Source organism: Palaemon carinicauda, chromosome 21 (genome assembly GCF_036898095.1).
Source record: "Palaemon carinicauda isolate YSFRI2023 chromosome 21, ASM3689809v2, whole genome shotgun sequence".
In the NCBI taxonomy this organism is placed as follows: domain Eukaryota; kingdom Metazoa; phylum Arthropoda; class Malacostraca; order Decapoda; family Palaemonidae; genus Palaemon; species Palaemon carinicauda.
The window spans coordinates 19,676,450-19,694,224 of NC_090745.1; the positions used below are offsets into that span (position 1 = coordinate 19,676,450).

Sequence of the window (17,775 nt, forward strand, 5' to 3'; positions counted from 1 at the left end):
TAATAATATTGTTGATTCTTTAAGGGTATTTCCATGCATAGGGTACAAATTGTTCATTGGATTAATTAATACAATGTTTATAGCTGGAACTGCTTATATTCATGTCAGCAGCAGCACGCCGATCTTGTTATAATAATACTCTCTCCCTCACCAATTCTCGTTAGTATAGTGGTGAGTATCCCCGCCTGTCACGCGGGAGGCCGGGGTTCGATTCCCCGTCGGGGAGATGCAACTTATTTTCATAGGGCTACAGTATAAGTGTATAATGAATCCGAGTAATTGTGTTTCAGAAAAAGGAGCGATTTTTCCATACTAATAAATTCATATTATGACTAAAATAAATTGTACTAATAATGAACTTACGTTCATGTTCAACACACACAAGTACATCTCACCAGAAGCACGTTTATCTGCAAAAATACTTTGTCTCCCCGACGGGGAATCGAACCCCGGCCTCCCGCGTGACAGGCGGGGATACTCACCACTATACTATCGAGGACTTCTTAAAGAGAGTGTATCATTATAGCAATATCGGCGTGCTGCATATATGAATATGAATAGTTCCAAACCTTTTACATATAAAATACATTACTAGCTACCGTCTTCTTTTTGAAGCCAACCAACTATAAAATATCATCAATGACTCTGCCAAACAATTTACCTCATGCAAGGAAACAAACCCCCTTAAAGAAACCCCAATAAAACTTTTAGGCCATATTTGATATTTAAGTTATTAATTTAGGTATACTGTACATTGTATAGTTTGATAATGGGGGGGGAGAAGATTTTCACAGATTATTATTATTATTATTATTATTATTATTATTATTATTATTATTATTATTACTACCTTTTGCCTAAAGATGGAATTGATATAGAATCTGCGGATATAATGTGAGTTGTTTATTATTATTATTATTATCATTATTATTATTATTATTATTATTATTATTATTATTAAAAGCATTACTTGGGGATAAAAAAAAGACATTTAGAAGAATAATTTTCTTCTGGCAAAGAGATTTAATCTCATAATATACTATTGAAAATTATTTAAATTGGCAAGTCACTTTTTAGGGTGATATGAAGGAAGTTCTTTAGACACATGTGACACCCCTCACTAATCTGGTTTTATCCAGGTGAGACATCTAAATCACAAATAAATATGTAAAACATCGAGCCTTCTTCCAGTCCTCGATAGTATAGTGGTGAGTATCCCCGCCTGTCACGCGGGAGGCCGGGGTTCGATTCCCCGTCGGGGAGAGGCAATTATATTTAGAAATATTGCGTCATGATTGCCGAATTAACTAGAATAATAAAATAAACATAACAATAATAATAATCAAATGAATGAAAAGCCATGTCAACATTACTGGTGTTAACTGTGGTCTTCAGAATCAGATACAGTATTAAGCATTCTTAAACGATGAGGTTAGTGACCTTTATTTTTAACTTGACCTTTTCCTAGATTTGCGAGAGTTTGCTTCTAATTACATTAGCAACAAGAGTAATCCAGACAGTTTTTGTTTAAAACTTATTTTTTTCCCTACTAGTTTTTGGCAACAATTTTAAACAGAAAATACTAGCCCTCCCCACTGCAAATCCTGAATGCTTACTAGCCTCAAATTTACGAGAGTTGATCTTGGCCATTTCTTTATTGTTTTAAGGGTAAAAGGGACTCTTTAGCTATGGTAAGCAGCTCACCTAGAAGAAGGACACTCCCAAATCAAACCATTGTTCTCTAGTCTTAGGTAGTGCCATAAACTCTGTACCATGGTCTTCCACTGTCTTGGGTTAGAGTTCTTTTGCTTGAGGGTACACTCGGGCACACTATTCTATCTTATTTTTCTTCTTGTTTTGTTAAAGTTTTTATAATTTATATAAGAGATATTTGTTTTAATGTTACTGTTCTAAAAATATTTTATTTTTCCTTGTTTCCTTTCCTCACTGTGCTATTTTCCCTGTTGGAGCCATGGGCTTAGAACATTCTGCTCTCCCAACTAGGGTTGAGCTTAGCAATTAATAATGATAATAATAAATCCTACAATAAATTAGACACTATTTTTGGATACAACACATGCCACTGTCAGAAATAATAATTTGTAATCAATATTGATAGGCGAAGAACAGCATGGACACAGAAAGAACAGAAGTACATCAGATCTCATATTCCCCTTTAGACTTGTTATTGAAAAATGATGGGAATACAATAGGCCACTGGATATAGCATTTATTTGTTTGTAAAAGGCATTTGACTCGGTACCTAGGAACAAATTATGGAAGTGCTTGGGAGAGGTTTATGCAATAAAGAGCACGTACGAACCATGTATGAATAATGTGTGTATGCTTTACAAAAAGTAAAATCTTAAGAAATATGTACCAGTTTACTTTATAAACAGTAAATTTCTTTAGGGAAAATGTGTCAAGTGTGCTTTATGAAATATAAAATATGCTTCAGTAAGCCTTGAAAACAGGATTCGATGTCTAAATCACACAAATCTAGCAACTACAAATACTTATAAGCAAAATGTCATTTTCGGACGGATAATTTGGCGGACACTAATTATTTTGGTTTTAAATTTCAATACTTACTTACTTCCACTCCCAGGAAGACTTTCAGCTTGTCAGTGTTACTTCCACTCCCAGGAAGCCTTTAAGCCTGTCAGTGTTAATTCCACTCCCAGGAAGGCTTTAAGCCTGTCAGTGTTACTTCCACTCCCAGGAAGACTTTCAACTGGTCAGTGTTACTTCCACTCCCAGGAGGGCTTTAAGCCTGTCAGTGTTACTTCAACTCCCAGGAGGGCTTTAAGCCTGTCAGTGTTACTTCCATTCCCAGGAAGGCTTTAAGCCTGTCAGTGTTACTTCCACTCCCAGGAAGGCTTTCAGCCTGTCAGTGTTACTTCCACTCCCAGGAAGGTTTTGTCAGTGGAATCAGTTGCCTTCCCCACTCAATTCTGTTTTTAGAAATTGTTGGCATGTTGTGCTTTGACAGAATCCCTGCAATTCCATCCCTTCAGCGTTTACGTGGTCTACCTCTTGATCTCCTCCCACCAGGTGTCCAGTCCCATATCCTCCTTGTTATTCTATTTCCACCCATTCTCATTAAATGTCCCAGCCACCTTAGCTGTCCCTTCTCAATCTTGTTCAACATAGGAGATACTCCTACCATTCTTCTTGTTTTGTGCATTATTGTTCTCAGGCTTTTCATCTCTGAAGCTTGGACTCTGCTCCTGTCTTTGTTTGTCATTGTCCAGCTCTCTGATCCGTATCTCATTATTGGTGTTAGTAATCCTTCAAATATGGTTTTCTTTACTTATATTGGTACATATGTATCTCTCATAATTAGATAGTGTTCCAGAGCATTTATTATATTTCTTTATTCGTTTAGTAATTTCTTCTTTGTTCTCAATGCCCTTTTCTGTAAACATACATCCGAAATACTTGAATGCGTTGGTGTCCTTAATTACTGTATTTCATATCATGATGTTCGTTGGAGCTTGTTGTTATTTGGTGATTGTTAATATTTCTGTTTTTTCAATGTTCATCTTCAGTCCGGCTTCTGTTAAACAATTTTTCAAGGCTATCAATGCTCTTTCCAGTTCTTCCCAATCATATGTCCAGAAAGCTAAATCATCAGCAAAAATCATGATGTCTCCCGAGATATTTATTCTTTCCTTAAAACTTCTTATAATTACATCTATATATGCAATGAACATGAGTGGGGAAAGAACGCTTCCCTGTTTAACACCTGTTGTTACTCTAAACCAATTTTCATTCTTGTATCCAGTCCTTACATTATTCATACATTGTTCGTACGTGCTCTTTATTGCATAAACCTCTCCCAAGCACTTCCATAATTTGTTCCTAGGTACCGAGTCAAATGCCTTTTACAAACAAATAAATGCTATATCCAGTGGCCTATTGTATTCCCATCATTTTTCAATAACAAGTCTGAAGGGGAATATGAGATCTGATGTACTTCTGTTCTATCTGTGTCCATGCTGTTCTTCGCCTATCAATATTGAATACAAATTATTATTTCTGACAGTGGCATGTGTTGTATCCAAAAATAGTGTCTAATTTATTGTAGGATTTATTATCATTATTAATTGCTAAGCTCAACCCTAGTTGGGAGAGCAGAATGTTCTAAGCCCATGGCTCCAACAGGGAAAATAGCACAGTGAGGAAAGGAAACAAGGAAAAATAAAATATTTTTAGAACAGTAACATTAAAACAAATATCTCTTATATAAATTATAAAAACTTTAACAAAACAAGAAGAAAAATAAGATAGAATAGTGTGCCCGAGTGTACCCTCAAGCAAAAGAACTCTAACCCAAGACAGTGGAAGACCATGGTACAGAGTTTATGGCACTACCTAAGACTAGAGAACAATGGTTTGATTTGGGAGTGTCCTTCTTCTAGGTGAGCGGCTTACCATAGCTAAAGAGTCCCTTTTACCCTTAAAACAATAAAGAAATGGCCAAGATCAACTCTCGTAAATTTGAGGCTAGTAAGCATTCAGGATTTGCAGTGGGGAGGGCTAGTATTTTCTGTTTAAAATTGTTGCCAAAAACTAGTAGGGAAAAAAATAAGTTTTAAACAAAAACTGTCTGGATTACTCTTGTTGCTAATGTAATTAGAAGCAAACTCTCGCAAATCTAGGAAAAGGTCAAGTTAAAAATAAAGGTCACTAACCTCATCGTTTAAGAATGCTTAATACTGTATCTGATTCTGAAGACCACAGTTAACACCAGTAATGTTGACATGGCTTTTCATTCATTTGATTATTATTATTGTTATGTTTATTTTATTATTCTAGTTAATTCGGCAATCATGACGCAATATTTCTAAATATAATTGCCTCTCCCCGACGGGGAATCGAACCCCGGCCTCCCGCGTGACAGGCGGGGATACTCACCACTATACTATCGAGGACTGGAAGAAGGCTCGATGTTTTACATATTTATTTGTGATTTAGATGTCTCACCTGGATAAAACCAGATTAGTGAGGGGTGTCACATGTGTCTAAAGAACTTCCTTCATATCACCCTAAAAAGTGACTTGCCAATTTAAATAATTTTCAATAGTATATTATGAGATTAAATCTCTTTGCCAGAAGAAAATTATTCTTCTAAATGTCTTTTTTTTATCCCCAAGTAATGCTTTTAATAATAATAATAATAATAATAATAATAATAATAATAATAATAATGATAATAATAATAATAATAAACAACTCACATTATATCCGCAGATTCTATATCAATTCCATCTTTAGGCAAAAGGTAGTAATAATAATAATAATAATAATAATAATAATAATAATAATAATAATAATAATCTGTGAAAATCTTCTCCCCCCCCATTATCAAACTATACAATGTACAGTATACCTAAATTAATAACTTAAATATCAAATATGGCCTAAAAGTTTTATTGGGGTTTCTTTAAGGGGGTTTGTTTCCTTGCATGAGGTAAATTGTTTGGCAGAGTCATTGATGATATTTTATAGTTGGTTGGCTTCAAAAAGAAGACGGTAGCTAGTAATGTATTTTATATGTAAAAGGTTTGGAACTATTCATATTCATATATGCAGCACGCCGATATTGCTATAATGATACACTCTCTTTAAGAAGTCCTCGATAGTATAGTGGTGAGTATCCCCGCCTGTCACGCGGGAGGCCGGGGTTCGATTCCCCGTCGGGGAGACAAAGTATTTTTGCAGATAAACGTGCTTCTGGTGAGATGTACTTGTGTGTGTTGAACATGAACGTAAGTTCATTATTAGTACAATTTATTTTAGTCATAATATGAATTTATTAGTATGGAAAAATCGCTCCTTTTTCTGAAACACAATTACTCGGATTCATTATACACTTATACTGTAGCCCTATGAAAATAAGTTGCATCTCCCCGACGGGGAATCGAACCCCGGCCTCCCGCGTGACAGGCGGGGATACTCACCACTATACTATCGAGGACTGAAATATTGGGACATATTTTACCTATTTATTTGTGATTTAGATGCCTGTCATTTGGATAACACCAGATGGGTGAGCGGTGACAAATATTTCGTAAGAACTTCCTTCATATTACCACAACAAATGACATGCCGATTTCAATAATTTTTTAATAGTATATCATGAGATTGAATCGTTTTGAGTAGAAAATTATTCTTTTAGATGTTTTTCTCTTTTTATTCCAGTGTAAAGCCTTTGATAATAACTAGAAGGGCACTCAGAGAGCCCAGACCTCCGCCACGGCAGCCTATTTTTCAAATTTTTACTCGACCTTGACTTTGACCTTTGACCTTAACATACATTAATTGGCGTGGATTTTCATACACTCAAATATGAACCAAGCGACAACGATGTCCAAACTTATGGCTGATTACGTGAATTAGACATTTTGCTAAATCATGACCTTCACCTACACAAATGCATTTTCCAGAATACCTACACTAATTATGTGTAAATAGCAATTATGATTTCTTATGGTTAAGGGGATTTCTTTAAAGAGGGTGATTCGTTTGTCGGAATTCATGATACAATTTTTATAGCTAGTTGGTTTCAGAAAGAAGATGGTAGATAGTTTTATATATATATATATATATATATATATATATATATATATATATATATATATATATATAAATATATATATGTATATATATGTGTGTGTGTATATATATATATAAATTATATATATATTGTGTGTGTGTGTGTAAAAGGTTTGGAACTGTTCATAATCATATCTGGAGCAGCATAATGATACTCTGTCCCTCAGCAATCCTCGATAGTACTGTATAGTGGTGAGTATCCCGCCTGTCACTCAGGAGGCCGGGGTTCGATTCCCCATCGGGGAGGTAAAGAGTTTTGGAAATAAACGTGCTTCTGATGAGATATACTTGTGTGTGTTCAACGTGTCTTTAAGTTCATTAGTAGAACAATTTATTTTTGTCATAACATAAATATATTAGTGTGGAAAAATCACTCCCTTCTCTGAACTATCAACATAATTACTCGGATTCATCATACATTTATACTGTAGCTTGTTTAAAATGATTTCTACCTCCCCGACGGGGAATCGAACCCCGGCCTCCGCTTGACAGGCGGGGATACTCATTACTATACTATCGAGGACTGACATACCGGAACGTGTTCTACTTATTTATTTGTGATTTAGATGCCTGTCATTTGGATAACACCAGATGGGTGAGCGGTGACGAATATTTTTAAAGAACTTCCTTGATATTACCATAACAAATGACTAGCTAATTTCAATTAATTTTAATAATTTAACATGAGATTAAGTCTCTTTGAGTAGAAAATTATTCTTTTAAATGTTTTTTTATTCCAATGTAAGGCTTTTGATAATAACTAGAGGGGCACTCGGTAGAGCGCAGACCTCCACCGCGGCACCTTATTTCTCGAAATTTTTCTCGTCCTTGACCTTGACTTTTGACCTTAACATGTATTAATTGTCGTGGATTTTCAAAGTTTAAAGTCTCTGTGACAACGATGTCCAAACTTATGGCTGATTACGTGAATTGGAAATTTTGGTAGATCACGACCTTGACCTACACAAATGCATTACTATATACAGAATACCTACACTAATTAATTGTATATAGCAATTATGATTCCTTATGGCCTAAGTATTATTGTGGTTTATTTAAGAGGATTTTCCTACATAGCGTAAATCATCTGGCAGAAGTGTTGATACAATTTTAATAGCTGGTTTTCTTCAGAAAGAAGATGGAGGATAGTAATTTATATATATATATATATATATATATATATATATATATATATATATATATATATATATATATATATATATATATATATGTAAAAGGTTTGGAACTGATCATAATCATATCTGGAGCAGCAAGCCCATCTTTCTAATATATTGCTCTCTCCCTCAGCAATCCTCGATAGTATAGTGGTGAGTATCCCCGCCTGTCACGCGGGAGGCCGGGGTTCGATTCCCCGTCGGGGAGGCAAAGATTTTTGGAAATATACGTGCTTCTGATGAGATGAACTTGTGTGTATGTTCAACATGTCTTTAAGTTCATTATTAGTTCAATTTATTTTAGTCATAATATAAATATACTAATGTGGAAAACTCGCTCCCTTCTATGAACCCTCAACACAATTACTTGGATTCATCATACACTTATACTATAGCCCTATTAAAATGAGATGTACCTCCCCGACGGGGAATCGAACCCCGGCCTCCCGCGTGACAGGCGGGGATACTCACCACTATACTATCGAGGACTGGAAAATTGAAACATATTTTACTTATTCATTTGTGGTTTAGATGCCTGTCATTTGGATAACACCAGATGGGTGAGCGGTGACAAATATTTCTAAAGAACTTCCTTCATATTACCATAACAATTGACATGTCAATTTCAATCATTTTTAATAGTATATCATGAGGTTAAATCTCTTTGAGTTGAGGATTATTCTCTTAAATGTTTTTTTTATTCCAATGTAAAGCTTTTGATGATAACTAGAGGGGCACTCGGTACAGCGCAGACCTACGCCGCGGCAGCTTATTATCGATCTTTTGCTTGACCTTGTCCTTGACTTTTGACCTTAACTTGTATTAATTGGCGTGGATTACCATACTCTCAAATAAGAATCAAGTTTTAAGTCCGATGTCCAAACTTATAGCTGATTACGTGAATCAGACATGGTGCTAGACTGTGACCTTGACCTACACAAATGCATTACTGTATTCAGAATACCTACACTAATTAATAGTAAATAGCAATTATGATTCCTTGTGGCCTAAGTATTATTGTGGTTCATTTAAGGGGATTTCCTTACATAGGGTAAATCGTGTGGCGGAATTGTTGATACAATTTTTATAGATGGTTGGCTTCAGAAAGAAGATGGTAGATAGTAATTTATATATATATATATATATATATATATATATATATATATATATATATATATATATATATATATATATATATAATGTAAAAGGTTTGGAACTGGTCATAAGGATATCTGGAGCATCAAGCCCATCTTTCTATTATGATACTCTCTCCCTCAGCAATCCTCGATAGTATAGTGGTGAGTATCCCCGCCTGTCACGCGGGAGGCCGGGGTTCGATTCCCCGTCGGGGAGGTACAGATTTTTGGAAATAAACGTATTCTGATGAGATGTACTTGTGTGTGTTCAACATGTCGTTAAGTTCATTATTAGTTCAATTTATTTTAGTCATAACATAAATATGCTTATGAGGAAAACTCACTCCCTTCTATGAACCCTCAACACAATTACTTTGATTCATCAGACACTTATACTGTAGCCCGTTTAAAATGATTTGTACCTCCCCGACGGGGAATCGAATCCCGGCCTCCCGCGTGACAGGCGGGGATACTCACCACTATACTATCGAGGACTGAAATAGTGGAACATGTTTTACTTATTAATTTGTGGTTTAGATGCCTGTCATTTGGATGACACCAAATGGGTGCGCTGTGAAAAATATTTCTAAAGAACTTCCTTCATAATACAATAACAAATGACATGCCAATTTCAATCTTTTTTAATAGTATATCATAAGATTAAATCTCTTTGAGTAGGAAATTACTCTTTTTAAGGGTTTTTTTTATTCCAATGTAAAGCTTTTATTAATAACTAGAGTGGCACTCAATAGAGCGCAGACCTCTGGCGTGGCAGCTTATTTCTCGGTTTTTGCTTGACCTTGACCTTTGACCCTTACATGTATTAATTATTGTGGATTTTTGTACACTCAAATATCAACCAAGGTTTAAGTCTGCAACAACTATGTTCAAACTTATGGCTGATTACGAGAATCAGACATGTTGGTAGACCGTGACCTTGACCTACACAAATGCACTGTATACAGAATACCTACACTAATTAATCTTAAATAGCAATTATGATTCCTTATCGCTTAAGTAATTTTGTCGTTTATTTAAGGGGATTTCCTTACATAGGGTAATTCGTCTGGTGGAATTGTTAATACAATTTTTATAGCTGGCTGGCTTCAGAAAGGAGATGGTAAATAGTAATTTATTTTTATATATGTAAAAGGTTTGGAACTGTTCATACTCATATCTGGAGCAGCATAATGATACTCTCTCCCTCAGCAATCCTCGATAGTACTGTATAGTGGTGAGTATCCCCTCCTGTCACTCGGGAGGCCGGGGTTCGATTCCCCATCGAGGAGGTAAAGAGTTTTGGAAATAAACGTGCTTCTGATGAGATATACTTGTGTGTGTTCAACGTGTCTTTAAGTTCATTAGTAGAACAATTTATTTTTGTCATAACATAAATATATTAGTGTGTAAAAATCACTCCCTTCTCTGAACTATCAACATAATTACTCGGATTCATCATACATTTATACTGTAGCTTGTTTAAAATGATTTCTACCTCCCCGACGGGGAATCGAATCCCGGCCTCCGCTTGACAGGCGGGGATACTCATTACTATACTATCGAGGACTGACATACCGGAACGTTTTCTACTTATTTATTTGTGATTTAGATGCCTGTCATTTGGATAACACCAGATGGGTGAGCGGTGACGAATATTTTTAAAGAACTTCCTTGATATTACCATAACAAATGACTAGCTAATTTCAATTAATTTTAATAATTTAACATGAGATTAAGTCTCTTTGAGTAGAAAATTATTCTTTTAAATGTTTTTTTTATTCCAATGTAAGGCTTTTGATAATAACTAGAGGGGCACTCGGTAGAGCGCAGACCTCCACCGCGGCACCTTATTTCTCGAAATTTTTCTCGTCCTTGACCTTGACTTTTGACCTTAACATGTATTAATTGTCGTGGATTTTCAAAGTTTAAAGTCTCTGTGACAACGATGTCCAAACTTATGGCTGATTATGTGAATTGGAAATTTTGGTAGATCACGACCTTGACCTACACAAATGCATTACTGTATACAGAATACCTACACTAATTAATTGTATATAGCAATTATGATTCCTTATGGCCTAAGTATTATTGTGGTTTATTTGAGAGGATTTTCCTACATAGCGTAAATCATCTGGCAGAAGTGTTGATACAATTTTTATAGCTGGTTGGCTTCAGAAAGAAGATGGAGGATAGTAATTATATATATATATATATATATATATATATATATATATATATATATATATATATATATAGATAGATATGTAAAAGGTTTGGAACTGTTCATAATCATATCTGGAGCAGCAAGCCCATCTTTCTAATATAATGCTCTCTTCCTCAGCAATCCTCGATAGTATAGTGGTGAGTATCCCCGCCTGTCACGCGGGAGGCCGGGGTTCGATTCCCCGTCGGGGAGGCAAAGATTTTTGGAAATATACGTGCTTCTGATGAGATGAACTTGTGTGTGTGTTCAACATATCTTTAAGTTCATTATTAGTTCAATTTATTTTAGTCATAATATAAATATGCTATATCTAAAGAACTTCCTTCATATTACCATAACAATTGACATGTCAATTTCAATCATTTTTAATAGTATATCCCGAGGTTAAATCTCTTTGAGTTGAGGATTATTCTCTTAAATGTTTTTATTCCAATGTAAAGCTTTTAATGATAACTAGAGGGGCACTCGGTACAGCGCAGACCTACGCCGCGGCAGCTTATTACTCGATCTTTTGCTTGACCTTGTCCTTGACTTTTGACCTTAACATGTATTAATTGGCGTGGATTATCATACTCTCAAATAAGAATTAAGTTTTAAGTCCGATGTCCAAACTTATAGCTGATTACGTGAATCAGACATGGTGCTAGACCGTGACCTTGACCTACACAAAAGCATTACCGTATTCAGAATACCTACACTAATTAATAGTAAATAGCAATTATGATTCCTTGTGGCCTAAGTATTATTGTGGTTCATTTAAGGGGATTTCCTTACATAGGGTAAATCGTGTGGCGGAATTGTTGATACAATTTTTATAGATGGTTGGCTTCAGAAAGAAGATGGTAGATAGTAATTATATATATATATATATATATATATATATATATATATATATATATATATATATATATATATATATATATGTAAAAGGTTTGAAACTGGTCATAAGGATATCTGGAGCATCAAGCCCATCTTTCTATTATGATACTCTCCCTCAGCAATCCTCGATAGTATAGTGGTGAGTATCCCCGCCTGTCACGCGGGAGGCCAGGGTTCGATTCCCCGTCGGGGAGGTAGAGATTTTTGGAAGTAAACGTATTCTGATAAGATTTACTTGTGTGTGTTCAACATGTCGTTAAGTTCATTATTAGTTCAATTTATTTTAGTCATAACATAAATATACTAGTATGGAAAAATCGCTCCCTTCTCTGAACTATCAACATAATTACTCGGATTCATTATACACTTATACTGTAGCCCGTTTAAAATGATTTGTACCTCCCAGACGGGGAATCGAACCCCGGCCTCCCGTGTGACAGGCGGGGATACTCACCACTATACTATCGAGGACTGAAATAGTGGAACATGTTTTACTTATTCATTTGTGGTTTAGATGCCTGTCATTTGGATAACACCAGATGGGTGAGCGGTGACAAATATTTCTAAAGAACTTCCTTCATAATACCATAACAAATGACAAGCTAATTTCAATTATTTTTAATAATATATCATGAGATTAAATCTCTTTGAGTAGGAAATTATTCTTTTAAATGTTTTATTATTCCAATGTAAGGCTTTTGATAATATCTAGAGGGGCACTCAGTAGAGCGCAGACCTCCGCCGCGGCAGCTGATTTCTCGATATTTTTCTCGACCTTGACCTTGACATTTGACCTTAACATGTATTAATTGCCGTGGATTTTCATACACTTGAATATGAACCAAGTTTAAAGTCTCTGTGACAACGATGTCCAAACTTATGGCTGATTATGTGAATTGAACATTTTGGTAGACCGTGACCTTGACCTACACAAATGCATTACCATATACAGAATACCTACACTGAATAATTGTAGGGCAATTATGTTTCCTTAGGGCTTAAGTATTATTGTGATTTATTGAAGAGGATTTCCTTACGTAGCGTAATTGTCTGGCAGAAGTGTAGATACAATTTTTAAAGCTGGTTGGCTTCAGAAAGAAGATGGTAGATAGTAATTTATATATATATATATATATATATATATATATATATATATATATATATATATATATATATATATATATATATATATATATATTATGTAAAAGGTTTGGAACTGTTCATAATCATATCTGGAGTAGCAAGCCCATCTTTCTATTGTAATACTCTCTCCCTCAGCAATCCTCGATAGTATAGTGGAGTATCCCCGCCTGTCACGCGGGAGGCCGGGGTTCGATTCCCCGTCGGGGAGGCAAAGGTTTTTGGAAATGATCGTGCTTTTGGTGAGATGAACTTGTGTGTGTGTCCAACATGTTGTTAAGTTCATTATAATTTCAATTTATTTTAGTCATAACATAGATAAGCTTGTATCGAAAACTCGCTCCTTCTATGAACCCTCAACACAATTACTTGGATTCATCATACACTTATACTGTAGCCCGTTTGAAATGATTTGTACCTCCCCGACGTGGAATCGAAAACCGGCCTCCCGCTTGACAGGCGGGGATACTCGCCACTATACTATCGAGGACTGAAAAATAGGGAAACATGTTTTACTTATTAATTTATGGTTTAGATGCCTGTCATTTGGATAACACAATATGGGTGCGCAGTGAAAAATATTTCTAAAGAACTTACTTCATATTACCGTAACAAATGACATGCCAATTTCAATCATTTTTATTAGTATATCATAAGATTAAATCTCTTCGAGTAGGAAATTATTCTTTTTAAAGTTTTTTTTTTTTTTCCAATGTCAAGCTTTTATTAATAACTAGAGTGGCACTCAATAGAGCGCAGACCTCCGGCGTGGCAGCTTATTTCTCGGTTTTTGCTTGACCTTGACCTTTGACCCTTATATGTATTAATTATTGAGGATTTTCGTACACTCAAATATGAACCAAGTTTCAAGTCTGCAACAACTATGTTCAAACTTATGGCTGATTACGAGAATCAGACATGTTGGTAGACCGTGACCTTGACCTATACTAATGCACTGTATACAGAATACCTACACTAATTTTCTCCTAAATAGCAATTATGATTCCTTATCGCCTAAGTAATTTTGTAGTTTATATAAGGGGATTTTCTTACATAGGGTAAATCTTCTGATGGAATTGTTAATACAATTTTTATAGCTGGTTGGCTTCAGAAAGAAGATGGTAAATAGTAATTTATTTTTGTATATGTAAAAGGTTTGGAACTGTTCATAATCCTATCTCGAGCAGCATAATAATACTCTCTCCCTCAGCAATCCTCGATAGTATATTGATGAGTATCCCTGCCTGTCACACGGGAGGCCGGGGTTCGATTCCCCGTCGGGAAGGTAAAGATTTTTGGAAATAATCGTGCTTTTGATGAGATGTACCTGTGTGTGTTCAACATGTAAGTTCATTAGTACAATTTATTTTAGTCATAACATATATATACTAGTATGGAAAAATCGCTCCCTTCTCTGAACTATCAACATAAGTACTCGGATTTCATACACTTTTAAAATGATTTGTTGTACCTTCCCGACGGGGAATCAAACCCCGGCCTCCCGTGTGACAGGCGGGGATACTCATCATTATACAGTACTATCGAGGATTGCTGAGGGAGAGAGTATTATTATGCTGCTCCAGATATGATTATGAACAGTTCCAAACCTTTTACATATCAAGGACTGAAATACTGGAACATGTTCTACTTATTTATTTGTGGTTTCGATGCCTGTCATTTGGATAACACCAAATGGTTGCGCGGTGAAAAATATTTCTAAAGAACTTCCTTCATATTACCGTAACAATTGACATACCAATTTCAATCATTTTCAATAGTGTATGATGATATTAAATACTTTTGCGAGAAGAATATTATTCTTTTAAAAGATTTTCTTACTCCAATGTAATGCCTATTATAATAATAATAATAATGATAATAATAATAATAATAATAATAATAATAATAATAATAATAATAATAATAATAATAATAATAATAATTGTCACATGGCGTGGGTTAATTACATAATAATACTTGATAGGAGGCGGTGAATCAAACAATTGTTTTATCGTAAGGGGATTTATTGTCTAAGATAATTTTCACAACAAAAATGAGCATAAATCTTCAAATTGAATGAAATAGAACTTTAAATCTTTAGATTACATAACAGAAGAATTATAAGTTTCTAGCTGGCTTTTAAATGATTTCATCTGTCAAATACAATGGAATTAACTTTTAACCAACAAAATAAGCACGCACCTGGAGAGCGGACACTCGGGGACACATTTATGTGACTAAGATTATTACAAAAAGAAATTGTTGAAAGTCTTAAGCCCCTATTACACTTATCCGGTTTCCTACGGTGCCGTCGGTTGCGATGCTTGCATATGTTCAAACCGGAGCGTGTGATAGCAAATCGGCCGTATGAAAGCTCACCCACGGCCGGCTGGATGAACTTTCGTCAGCCCTAAAGTTGTCCGTACGGCCGTCGTACGTCAGGACTGAGGACGTAGCGTGTAATTGCTCACCATATGGTATGACATCAGTCTGAGTGGCTGAAGGAAGCTCATGTTGACTATTTGCTTCTCTCATGCAAGTGTCCTTTTTTTCTGTTAAAGGTGATACCTGACTTAAGAGTTCCAAATATGTGTCGTGATCCATTCGCATGTAGTTAAACCAGTCATCTTTTTCTAGTGGTAGTTCCTTCATTAAGTTAACATGAGAGTATTTTTGTCGTTTATGCAGCCATTGTTTGAACCAAATCTTCCTTTTTCTTGTTTTCACCTTCAAGTAGCACGCTAGAGCAATAGGGACGAGAATGTCGTCGAGATAAGACATGTCACTACTCCACCACAAACAGTGCCACCCTGACCCACGTGCCTCCGGCCGTACAAATACGTGTAATAGCTCTAGCCGTAAGCCAGAATTTTCCTACGACGCCGTAGCCAGGTTGGCCGTTGGAAACCTGATACGTGTAATAGGGGCTTTAAGGCGTATGGACGTTCGCCATGGTTGAGGTAGGCTTACCATGGCAGGTGGGCCTAGTGAGGGTTGCCCACTTACGAGTAGGATTCAAACTTAACTAGCCTTGGACTCACTTAATCTGCTTGTTCTTATTTCCCCTTCATTGCTGAGGAGTCTGAGGACTTGTATCACCTAAGGGTAGCAGTGGCAGGTGATGTAACCAGACCAGACTGGTTCTCACTGTACTTCCCCTCTCCCCGGTGTACCTGTTGGCATGGAAACAGATTCAGTACACGTGTGCTTGGGTCATCACATACCAAGCAATAATGAAAGCGGCTCGAACTGCTTCCCACAAAAACCATGGATCAGGGAAGCAAAGTCATAGGTCGGCAACATCCGATCTACTTCCTGCGCATTTACTCTACGTTTTTGGCTTTTGTTTAAAATTATTTATTTGTACGTGATAATAATAATAATGATAATAATAAATTAAATTAAAATAAATAATAAATAAGATGAAATAATAATAGTTAAAATTAAATAATAATAAATAAAATATAATAATAATAATGAATAATATTAATAATAAATAATCTCACAGTATATCTGCGGATTCTTTATGAATTCTATCTTGTTTAGGCAAAAGATAATACTAATCTGTGAAAATCTTCTCCCCCCCCTTACCCCATTAGCAAACTACACTAATTTATTATACAGTATACCCACATTGATAATTTGTATGATTCCTTGTGGCTTAATTAGTTTTATTGTGGTTTCTTTATGGAGGTTTGTTTCGTTTAGTGGAATTATTGATACAATTTTTATAGCTGGTTGGCTTTAAAAAGAAGACGGTAGATAGTAATGTATTTTATTTGTAAAAGGTTGCAGCAGCACGCTGATCTTGCATGATTATCTCTCTTTCAGCATCCTCGATAGTATAATGGGGTGTATCCCCGCCTGTCACGCGTGAGGCCGGGGTTCGATTCCCCGTCGGGGAGGCAAAGATTTTTAATGAATAAAGTGCTTCCAATGAGATCTATCCTGTGCATTTAACATGTCTATAGGTTCTTTATCAGTTCCATTTATTTTAGTCATAACATAAATATACTAGTTTGGAAAAAAATCACTCCCTCCTGATGACCATCGACAATTACCCAGATTAAACATGCACTATAGCTCATAAATGCCATGTCTGCTCTTGCAAAATTGATTACTTCTCCCCGACGGGGAATCGAACCCCGGCCTCCCGCGTGATAGGCCGGGATACTCACCACTATACTATCGAGAACTACTCAGTATTTGTGTGGCTCGAGTATCATAAAAGATGACTTCCTACAGCAACCCCTCGAATGGCCTCCCCGGCAGCAGTGCCAGTTCATATGACCCAATTGTTATGTAATAAAATGTATCTATACATCTTGCATTTATTTAGGACTTATAGTAATTGTTGTCTTAAAAAGTAGTTTTCCAAAATGAAGTTTTGTGGAGCTAGTTGGTTGACATCTTGTTTGGAGTCGGGGTTTGTTTGTAATACAATGTTTACTACTACTTTTATATGTTGGTGTCAACTTATCACTTCTTTGGTGTTTTTTTTCATTTTCTTATTTTAGATGCATTCACAGAATGACAGGCAATTAATTTAACACTGGCGCCCACTCCAGTACTGTATGATTTTTCTTTTTTCCTTTTACAA

At 35.7% G+C, this 17,775-nt stretch overlaps 1 protein-coding gene and 1 non-coding gene across 3 annotated transcripts in view; one reads left to right on the forward strand and one right to left on the reverse strand.

Moving 5' to 3' along the window:
• LOC137614639 (uncharacterized) overlaps positions 1 to 17,775 on the forward strand; it is a 375,918-nt gene that overhangs the window by 260,619 nt on the left and 97,524 nt on the right. The window lies entirely within an intron of this gene.
• On the reverse strand, positions 17,299 to 17,370 carry TRNAD-AUC (transfer RNA aspartic acid (anticodon AUC)). The gene has a single exon. It is a non-coding gene; the product is annotated as a tRNA-Asp (tRNA).